Raw genomic sequence first — 8536 nt, forward strand, 5'->3', positions numbered from 1 at the left:
ATTTTATTGTTAAAGCTGAAACATATTTAAGGCCATTAAAGTTCAAGCACAGGATACAAATCTTTTGAAGCCCCATCTATTTGTGTTTGAAATATGTGACCTTTCTTCTAACTTGTGGTCTTAAACTTCTGTTTTACAAAATCCAAAAGGAAAATACAGAAGAAACCAATATAATAGAGGTTACATTAAATAAGAGTAACAGACAAAGCTATAATTAAGATGAATTAAAGAAAGCCAAAACATTAAAATTGTAAAACTTGCTTGTTACTTGTTGGAACCAGCCCTACACTAGGAGTTAGGTAATATAAACAATTATTTTCAAGTAGATTACTTTACATTGCTCTAACATGTTCTTTTCATCAGTGCACTGTTAAACTAATCAAAACTCTACACATGTATATTCCCTTACACACACACTACCACTACCTGCAAAGCCATAACTCTCAAATGACTTAGTGAGTAAAAGGAAATAAAAAGTGGAGAAGTAACATATTAAGAAGAAATAATGGGAATTAGAAGATTCATGCAGTTCAGCTCTTTTAATCAGCCAGCCAGCTTGCTAGCAACAAGAGATGGTTTCCGTTGAGGAAGGTCCTGTGGAGTGGGAATGTGGTCACCAGTGACCTCTGTCTTATCCGGAGCTGCAGTAGGAAGTTGCTTGTTCTTCATTTTTGCTTTAGCCATGTTGTAATCCCCAGAATCAAAATATTTTTGCCCTGTCTGCAATCGTTTCCTTAAAAAATCTTAACTTCCAGGCTTTTGTTCCAGATACGGATACCTTGCTTTTAATTTTGCTTCTTCAGCTTTCTCTGGACTAGTCACTTTGTCTTCCATTTCCTTCTGTTCCTCCTCTGAGGCTCCTTTGGGGACTTCCACGGACATTCTGTGCCCTCTGCGGACAAGACACCAGGAAGAGAAGTGATTACCAGATGACCGAGGCCACCCGCCCACCGCACAGCCTCAGGCCTGCCCTGCTCCCTGAGCGCCCGCCAGGGCCGTCTCTGCCAGCAAAAATGGCAGCCGCCTTATGATGACATGCAGCCCCGCCACACCCAGTGGGCGGCCACCACTGCAGCCTGCCACCAGCCCGCCACCTCTTCAGCCCACCGCTCCTTCCGCACCACGCCCTCGCCTACCTTCCATACTGTCTTGATTACTGTAGCTTTGTAATATAGTCTGAAGTCAGGGATCGTGATTCCTCCAGCTCTGTTTTTCTTTCTCAAGATTGCTTTGAGTATTTGGGGTCTTTTGTGCTTCCATACAAATTGTGAATTTTTTTTGTTCTAGTTCTTTGAAAAATGCCATTGTTAGTTTGATAGGCATTGCATTGAATCTGTAGATTGCCTTGGGTAGTATAGTCATTTTCACAATGTTGATTATTCCAATCCAAGAACATGGTATATCTCTCCATCTGTTTGTATCATCTTTAATTTCTTTCATCAGTGTCTTATAGTTTTCTGCATACAGGCATTTTGTCTCCTTAGGTAAGTTTATTCCTAGGTATTTTATTCCTTTAGTTGCAATGGTAAATGGAAGTGTTTCCTTAATTTCTCTTTCAGATTTTTCATCATTACTGTATGGAAATGCAAGAGATTTCCATGCATTGATTTTGTATCCTGCTACTTTATCAAATTCATTGATTAGCTCTAATAGTTTTCTGGTAGCATCTTTAGGATTCTTTATGTATAATATCATGTCATCTACAAATAGTGACAACTTTACTTCATCTCTGCTGATTTGGATTCCTTTTATTATTTTTTTCTTCTCTGATTGCTGTGGCTAAAACTTACAAAACTATGTTGAATAATAGTGGTGAGAGTGGGCATTCTTGTCTGGTTGATTTTGAGTAAATGGTTTCAGTTTTTCACCATTGAGAATGATGTTGGCTGTGTGTTTGTCATATATGGCCTTTGTTATGTTGAGGTAAGTTCCCTCTATGCATACTTTCTGGAGAGTTTTAATCTTAAAATGGTGTTGAATTTTGTTGAAAGCTTTCTGCATCTATTGAGATGATCGTATAGTTTTTATCCTTCAGTTTGTTAATATGGTGTATCACATTGATTTATTTGCATATATTGAAGAGTCTTTGCATTCCTGAGATAAACCCCGCTTGATCAAGGTGTTTGATCCTTTTAATAGGCTGCAGAATTTGGTTTGCTAGTATTTTGTTGAGGATTTTTGCATCTATGTTTATCAGTGATATTGGCCTGTAGTTTTCTTTCTTTGTGATGTCTTTGTCTGGTTTTGGTATCAGGGTGATGGTGGCCTCATAGAAAGTGTTTGGGAGTGTTCCTCCCTCTGCTATATTTTGGAAGAGTTTGAGAAAGATTGGTGTTAGCTCTTCTCTAAGTGTTTGATAGAATTCACCTGTGAAACCATCTGGTCCTGGGCTTTTGTTGCTTGAAGATTTTTAATCAGTCTCAGTTTCAGTGCTTGTGATTGGTCTGTGTATGTTTTCTATTTCTTCCTGGTTCAGTCTCAGAAGGTGGTGCTTTTCTAAGAATTTGTCCATTTCTTCAAGGTTGTCCATTTTAGTGGCATATAGATGCTTGTAGTAATCTCTTCTGCCATGGCAGTTGTTACTTCTTTTCGTTTCTAATTCTATTGATTTGAGTCTTCTCCCCTTTTTTCTTGATGAGTCTCGCTAATGGCTTATCAATTTTGTTTGTCTTCTCAAAGAACCAGCTTTTACTTTTATTGATCTTTGCTATCACTTCTTTCATTGTTTTTTCATTTATTTCTGATATGATCATAATTATTTCTTTCCTTCTGCTAATTTTGAGGGTTTTTTTGTTCTTCTTTCTCTAATTGCTATATGTGTGAGATTAGATTTGTTTATTTCAGATTTTCTTGAAGTACGATTGCATGGCTATAAAATTCCCTCTTAGAACTGCTTTTGCTCCATCCCATAGGTTTTGGGTCATCGTGTTTCCATCGTCATTTGTTTCTAGGTATTTTTTTGATTTCCTGTTTGATTTCTTCAGTGTTCTCTTCGTTATTTAGTAGGATATCATTTCACCTCCATGTGTTTGTATTTTTTACAGTTTTTTTTTTCCTGTAATTGATATCTAATCTCATAGTGTTGTGGTCAGAAAAGATATTTGATATGATTTCAATTTTTTAAAAATTTACCAAGGCTTGATTTGTGACCCAAGATATGATCTATCCTGGAGAATGTTCCATGAGCACTTGAGAAGAAAGTTCATTCTGTTGTTTTTGGATGGAATGTCCTAAAAAGATCAATTAAGTCCACCTTGTTTAATGTGTCATTTAAAGCTTGTGTTTCCTTATTTATTTTCATTTTGGATGATCTGTCCAATGGTGAAAGTGGGGTGATAAAGTCCCCTACTATATTGTGTTACTGTCAATTTCCTCTTTTATGGCTGTTAGCATTTGCCTTATGTATTGAGGTGCTCCTATGTTGGGTGCATAAATATTTACAATTGTTATATCTTCTTCTTGGATTGATCCCCTGATCATTATATAGTGTCCTTCTTTGTCTCTTGTAATAGTCTTTATTTTAAAGTCCATTTTGTCTGATATGAGAATTGCTACTCCAGCTTTCTTTTGATTTCCATTTGCATGGAATATCTTCCTCCATCCCCTCACTTTCAGGTGTGTGTGTCCTTAAGTCTGAATTGGGTCTCTTGTAGACAGCATATATATGGGTCTTGTTTTTGTATCCATTCATCCAGTCTATGTCCTTTGGTGGGAGCATTTAATCTATTTACATTTAAGGTAATTATTGATATGTATGTTCTTATTACCATTTTCTTAATTGTTCTGGGTTTGTTATTGTAGGCCTTTTCCTTGTCTTGTGTTTCTTGCTTAGAGAAGTTCCTTTAGCATTTGTTGTAAAGCTGGTGTGGTGGTGCTGAACTCTCTCAGCTTTTGCTTGTCTGTAAAGGTTTTAATTACTCCACCATATCTGAATGAGATCCTTGCTGGGTAGAGTAATCCTGTTTGTAGGTTTCTCCTTTTCATCATTTAAAATATGTCCTGCCACTCCCTTCTGGCTTGCAGAGTTTCTGCTGAAAGATCAGCTGTTAACCTTATGGGGATTCCCTTGCATGTTTTTTGTTGTTTTTCCCATGCTGTGTTAATACTTTTTCTTTTTATTTAATTTTTGATAGTTTGATTAATATCTGTCTTGGTGTCTTTCTCCTTGGATTTATCCTGTATGGGTCTCTCTGTGCTTCCTGGACTTGATTGACTATATTCTTTCCCATATTAGGGAAGTTTTCAACTATAATCTCTTCAAATATTTTCTCAGTCCCTTTCTGTTTCACTTCTTCTTCCAGGACTCCTATAATTCAAATGTAGGTGTATTTACTTTTGCCCCAGGGGCCTCCAAGACTGTCCTCAATTCTTTTCATTCTTTTTTCCTTATTCTGTTCTGTGGTAGTTATTTCCACTATTTTATCTTCCATGTCACTAATCCTTTCTTATGCCTCAGTTATTCTGCTATTGATTCTTTCTAGAGAATTTTTAATTTCATTTACTGTGTTGTTCATCATTGTTTGTTTGCTCTTTAGTTCTTGTAGGTCCTTGTTAAGCATTTCTTGTATTTTCTCCATTCTATTTCCAAGACTTTCAATCATCTTTAGTATCATTACTCTGAATTCTTTTTTCAGGTAGACTGCCTATTTCCTCTTCATTTGTTTGGTCTGCTGGGTTTTTACCTTGCTCCTTCATCTGCTATGTGTTTCTCTGTCTTCTCATTTTGCTTAATTTACTGTGTTTGGGGTCTCCTTTTTGCAGGCTGCAGGTTCATAGTTCCCGTTGATTTTGGTGTCTGCCCCCAGTGGGTAAGGTTGGTTCAGTGGGTTGTGTAGGCTTCCTGGTCGAAGGGACTGGTGCCTGTGTTCTTGTGAATGACCTGGATGTTGTTTTTCTGGTGTGCAGGATAATGTCCATTGGTGTGTTTGGGGGTGTCTGTTACCTTATTATGATTCTAGTCAGCCTCTCTGCTAATGGGTGAGGTCTTGTTCCTGTATTTCTAGTTGTTGGCATAGGGTGTCCATCACGGTAGCTTGCTGGTTCTTGAGTCAAGCTGGCTCTTAGCATTGAGATGGAGATCTCTGGGAGACCATTTGCTGTTTGATATTTTGTGCATCCGGGGGGTATCTGGTGGACCAATGTCCTGAACTTGGCTCTCTCAACTCAGAGCCACAGGCCTGACACCCGGCCAGAGCATGAAGACACTATCAGCCACACGGGTCAGCAGAAAAGGGAAAAGAAAAGGAAGGAAGGAAGGAAGGAAGGAAGGAAGGAAGGAAGGAAGGAAGGAAGGAAGGAAGGAAGGAAGGAAGGAGAGAAAGGAAACAAAAGTTATTAAAATAAAAAATTATTATAAATAAAAAAATTAAAAGGTAATAAAAAAAGAAAGAAAGCAGATAGCATGCAAACCAAAAAACACATCCATCACTGATAACAAGTGCTAAAAACTATACTAAAAAAACAAAACAAATAAAAAGGACAGATAATACCCTAGGACAAATGGTAAATGCAAAACTATACAGACAAATTCACACAGAGAAGCATACACATATACACTCACAAAAAGGGAAAAAGGGAAAAAAAATATATATCTTTTGGGAAGTCTGAGGTCTTCTGCCAGTGTTCAGTAGGTGTTCTGTAGGAGTTGTTCCACATGTAGATGTATTTCTGACGTATTTGTGGGGAGCAAGGTGATCTCCACATCTTACTCCTCTGCCATCTTGAAGGTCTCTTCCATGTATCTTTTTGAATAATAGTTTCCTCTGGATATATTCTCAGGAGTGGGATTGTAGGATCATATGTTAGCTCTACTTTTAGTTTTAAAGAAACCTCCATACTCTTCTCCCGAGCATTTGTACCAGTTTACATTCCCACCAACAATGTAGAAGGGTTGCCTTTTCTCCACACCCTCTCATTCATTTACTGTTTGTAGGTTTTTTGATGATAACCAATCTGGCCAGTGTGAGGTGATACCTCATTGTAGTTTTGATTTGCATTTCTCTTATAACTAGCGATGTTGAGCACCTTTTCATGTGCTTTTCAGCCATCTGTATGTCTTCTATGGAGAAATGTCTATTTATATTTTTGCCCATTTTTTTGATTGGGTTCATTGTTTTTTATATATTGAGCTGCGTGAGCTGTTTGTATAGTTTGGAGATTAATCCCTTGTTGGTTGTTTCATCTGCAAATATTTTCTGTCATTCTGAGGGTTGTCTTTTCATTTTGTTAATGGTTTCCTTTGCTGTGCAAAAGCTTTTAAATTTAATTAGGCCCCATTTGTTTATTTTTATTTTCATTACTCAAGGAGGTGGATTGAAAAAGATCTTGCTGTGATTTATGTCAGAGTGTTCTACCTATGTTTTCCTCTTAGAGTTTTAGAGTGTCTGGTCTTACATTGAGGTCTTTATTCCTTTTTGAGTTTATTTTTATGTATGGTTTTAGGGAGTGTTCTAATTTCTTTCCTTTACATATAGCTCTCCAGTTTTCCAAGCACCATTTATGGAACAGACCGTCTTTTCTCCATTGTATATTTTTGCCTCTTTTGACATAGATTATGTGAGCGCATGGGTTATCTCTGGCCTTTCTATCCTGTTCCATTGATGAATATTTGTGTTTTTGTGCCAGTACCATGACTGTACGTTTGTAGAATAGTCTGAAGTCAGGGAACCTGATTCCTCCAGCTCCATTTTTCTTTCTCAAGATTGCTTTGGCTATTCATGGTCTTTAGTGTCTCCATATAAATTGTAAAATATTTTGTTCTAATTCTGTGAAAAATGCCGTTGGTAATTTGATAGGGATTGCATTGTATCTGTATATTGCTTTGGGTGGTAGAGTCATTTTCACAACATTGATTCTTCCAACCCAGAAACATGGTATATCTTTCCATCTGTTTGTGTCATCTTTTATTTCTTTCATCAGTACCTTATAGTTTTTTGAGTGTAGGTATTTTGCCTCCTTAGGAAGGTATTCCTAGGTATTTTATTCTTTTCGATGTGATTTTAAATGTGATTGTTTCCTTGATTTCTCTTTCTGATCCTTCTTTTTTAGTGTATAGGAATGTGAGTGATTTCTGTGTATTAATTTTGTATCCTGCACCTTTACCAAATTCATTGATGAGCTCTAGTAGTTTTCTGGTAGCATCTTCAAGTTTTTCTATGTATAGTATCATATCATCTGCAAACAGTGACAGTTTTACTACTTCTTTACCAGTTTGGATTCCTTTTATTTCTTTTTCTTTTCTGATTGCCATTTCTAGGACTTCCTAAAATATTTTGAATAAGAGTGGCAAGAGTGGACATCCTTGTCTTCTTCCTGATCTTAGAGAAAATGCTTTCTGTTTTTCACCACTGAGAATGATATTTGCTGTGGGTTTGTCATATATGGCCTTTATTATGTTTGAGGGAAGTTCCCTCTATACCCAGGTTCTGGAGTGTTTTTAATCATAACTGGGTGTTGAATTTTGTCAAAAACTTTTTCTGCATCTCTCATGATGATTATATAGTTTTTATTCTTCAATTTCTTGATGTGGTGTATCACAGTGATTGACTTGTGGATATTGAAACATCATTGCATGCTTGGTATAAATCCCACTTGCTCATGATGTTTGATCCCTTTAATGTGTTGTTGGATTCAGTTTCCTAGTATTTTGTTTATGATTTTTGCATCTATGTTCATCAGTGATATTGAGCTGTAGTTTTCTTTTTTTGTGATACCTTTGTCTGGTTTTGGTATCAGGGTGATGGTGGCCTCATAGAATAAGCTTGGGTGTGTTCCTTCCTCTGCAATGTTTTGGAAGAGTTTCAGAAGGATAAGGATTAACTCTTCTCTAAATGTTTGATAGAATTCGCCTGTGAAGCCATCTGCTCCTGGACTTTTGTTTGCTGCAAAATTTTAAATCACAGTTTCAATTTCAGTACTTGTGATTAGTTTGTTCATATTTTCTATTTCTGCCTGCTTCAGTCTTGGAATGTTGTACCTTTCTAAGAATTTGTCCATTTCTTCCAGGTTATCCATTTTATTCATGTATAGTTGCTTGTACTAGTCTCTTATGATCCTTTGTATTTCTGTGGTGTCTGTTGCAACTTCTTTTTCATTTCTAATTTTATTGGTTTGGACCCTTTCCTTTTCTTCTTGATGAGTCTGGCTAAAGTTTCAACAATTTTGGTAATCTTCTCAAAGAACCAGCTTTTAGTTTCATTGGTCTTTGCTATTGTTTTCTTCATCTCTATTTCACTTATTTCTCTCTGATTTTTATGATTTCTTTCCTTCTACAAAGTTTTTTTTTTCTTTCTCTAGTTGCTTTAGGTGTAAGGTCAGTTTGTTTATTTGTGATTTTTCTTGTTTCTTGAGGTGAGATTGTATTGCTATAAACTTCCCTCTTAGAACTGCTTTTGCTGCATTCCATAGGTTCCGGATCTCTGTGTTTTCATTGTCATCTGTCTCTAGGCATTTTTTTATTTGCTCTTTGATTTATTCAGTTATCCATTTGTCATTTAATAACATATTGTTTAGCCTCCATGTGTTTGTGTCCTTTACA

General features: G+C 36.6%; 1 pseudogene; it reads right to left on the bottom strand.

Annotated features, from left to right (window-relative positions):
- Window positions 1-280: 280 nt before the first annotated feature.
- Window positions 281-892, bottom strand: LOC131744128 (cAMP-regulated phosphoprotein 19 pseudogene; annotated as a pseudogene).
- Between the last annotated feature and the right edge of the window lie 7644 nt (window positions 893-8536).

This window comes from Kogia breviceps, chromosome 17, assembly GCF_026419965.1.
Source record: "Kogia breviceps isolate mKogBre1 chromosome 17, mKogBre1 haplotype 1, whole genome shotgun sequence".
In the NCBI taxonomy this organism is placed as follows: domain Eukaryota; kingdom Metazoa; phylum Chordata; class Mammalia; order Artiodactyla; family Physeteridae; genus Kogia; species Kogia breviceps.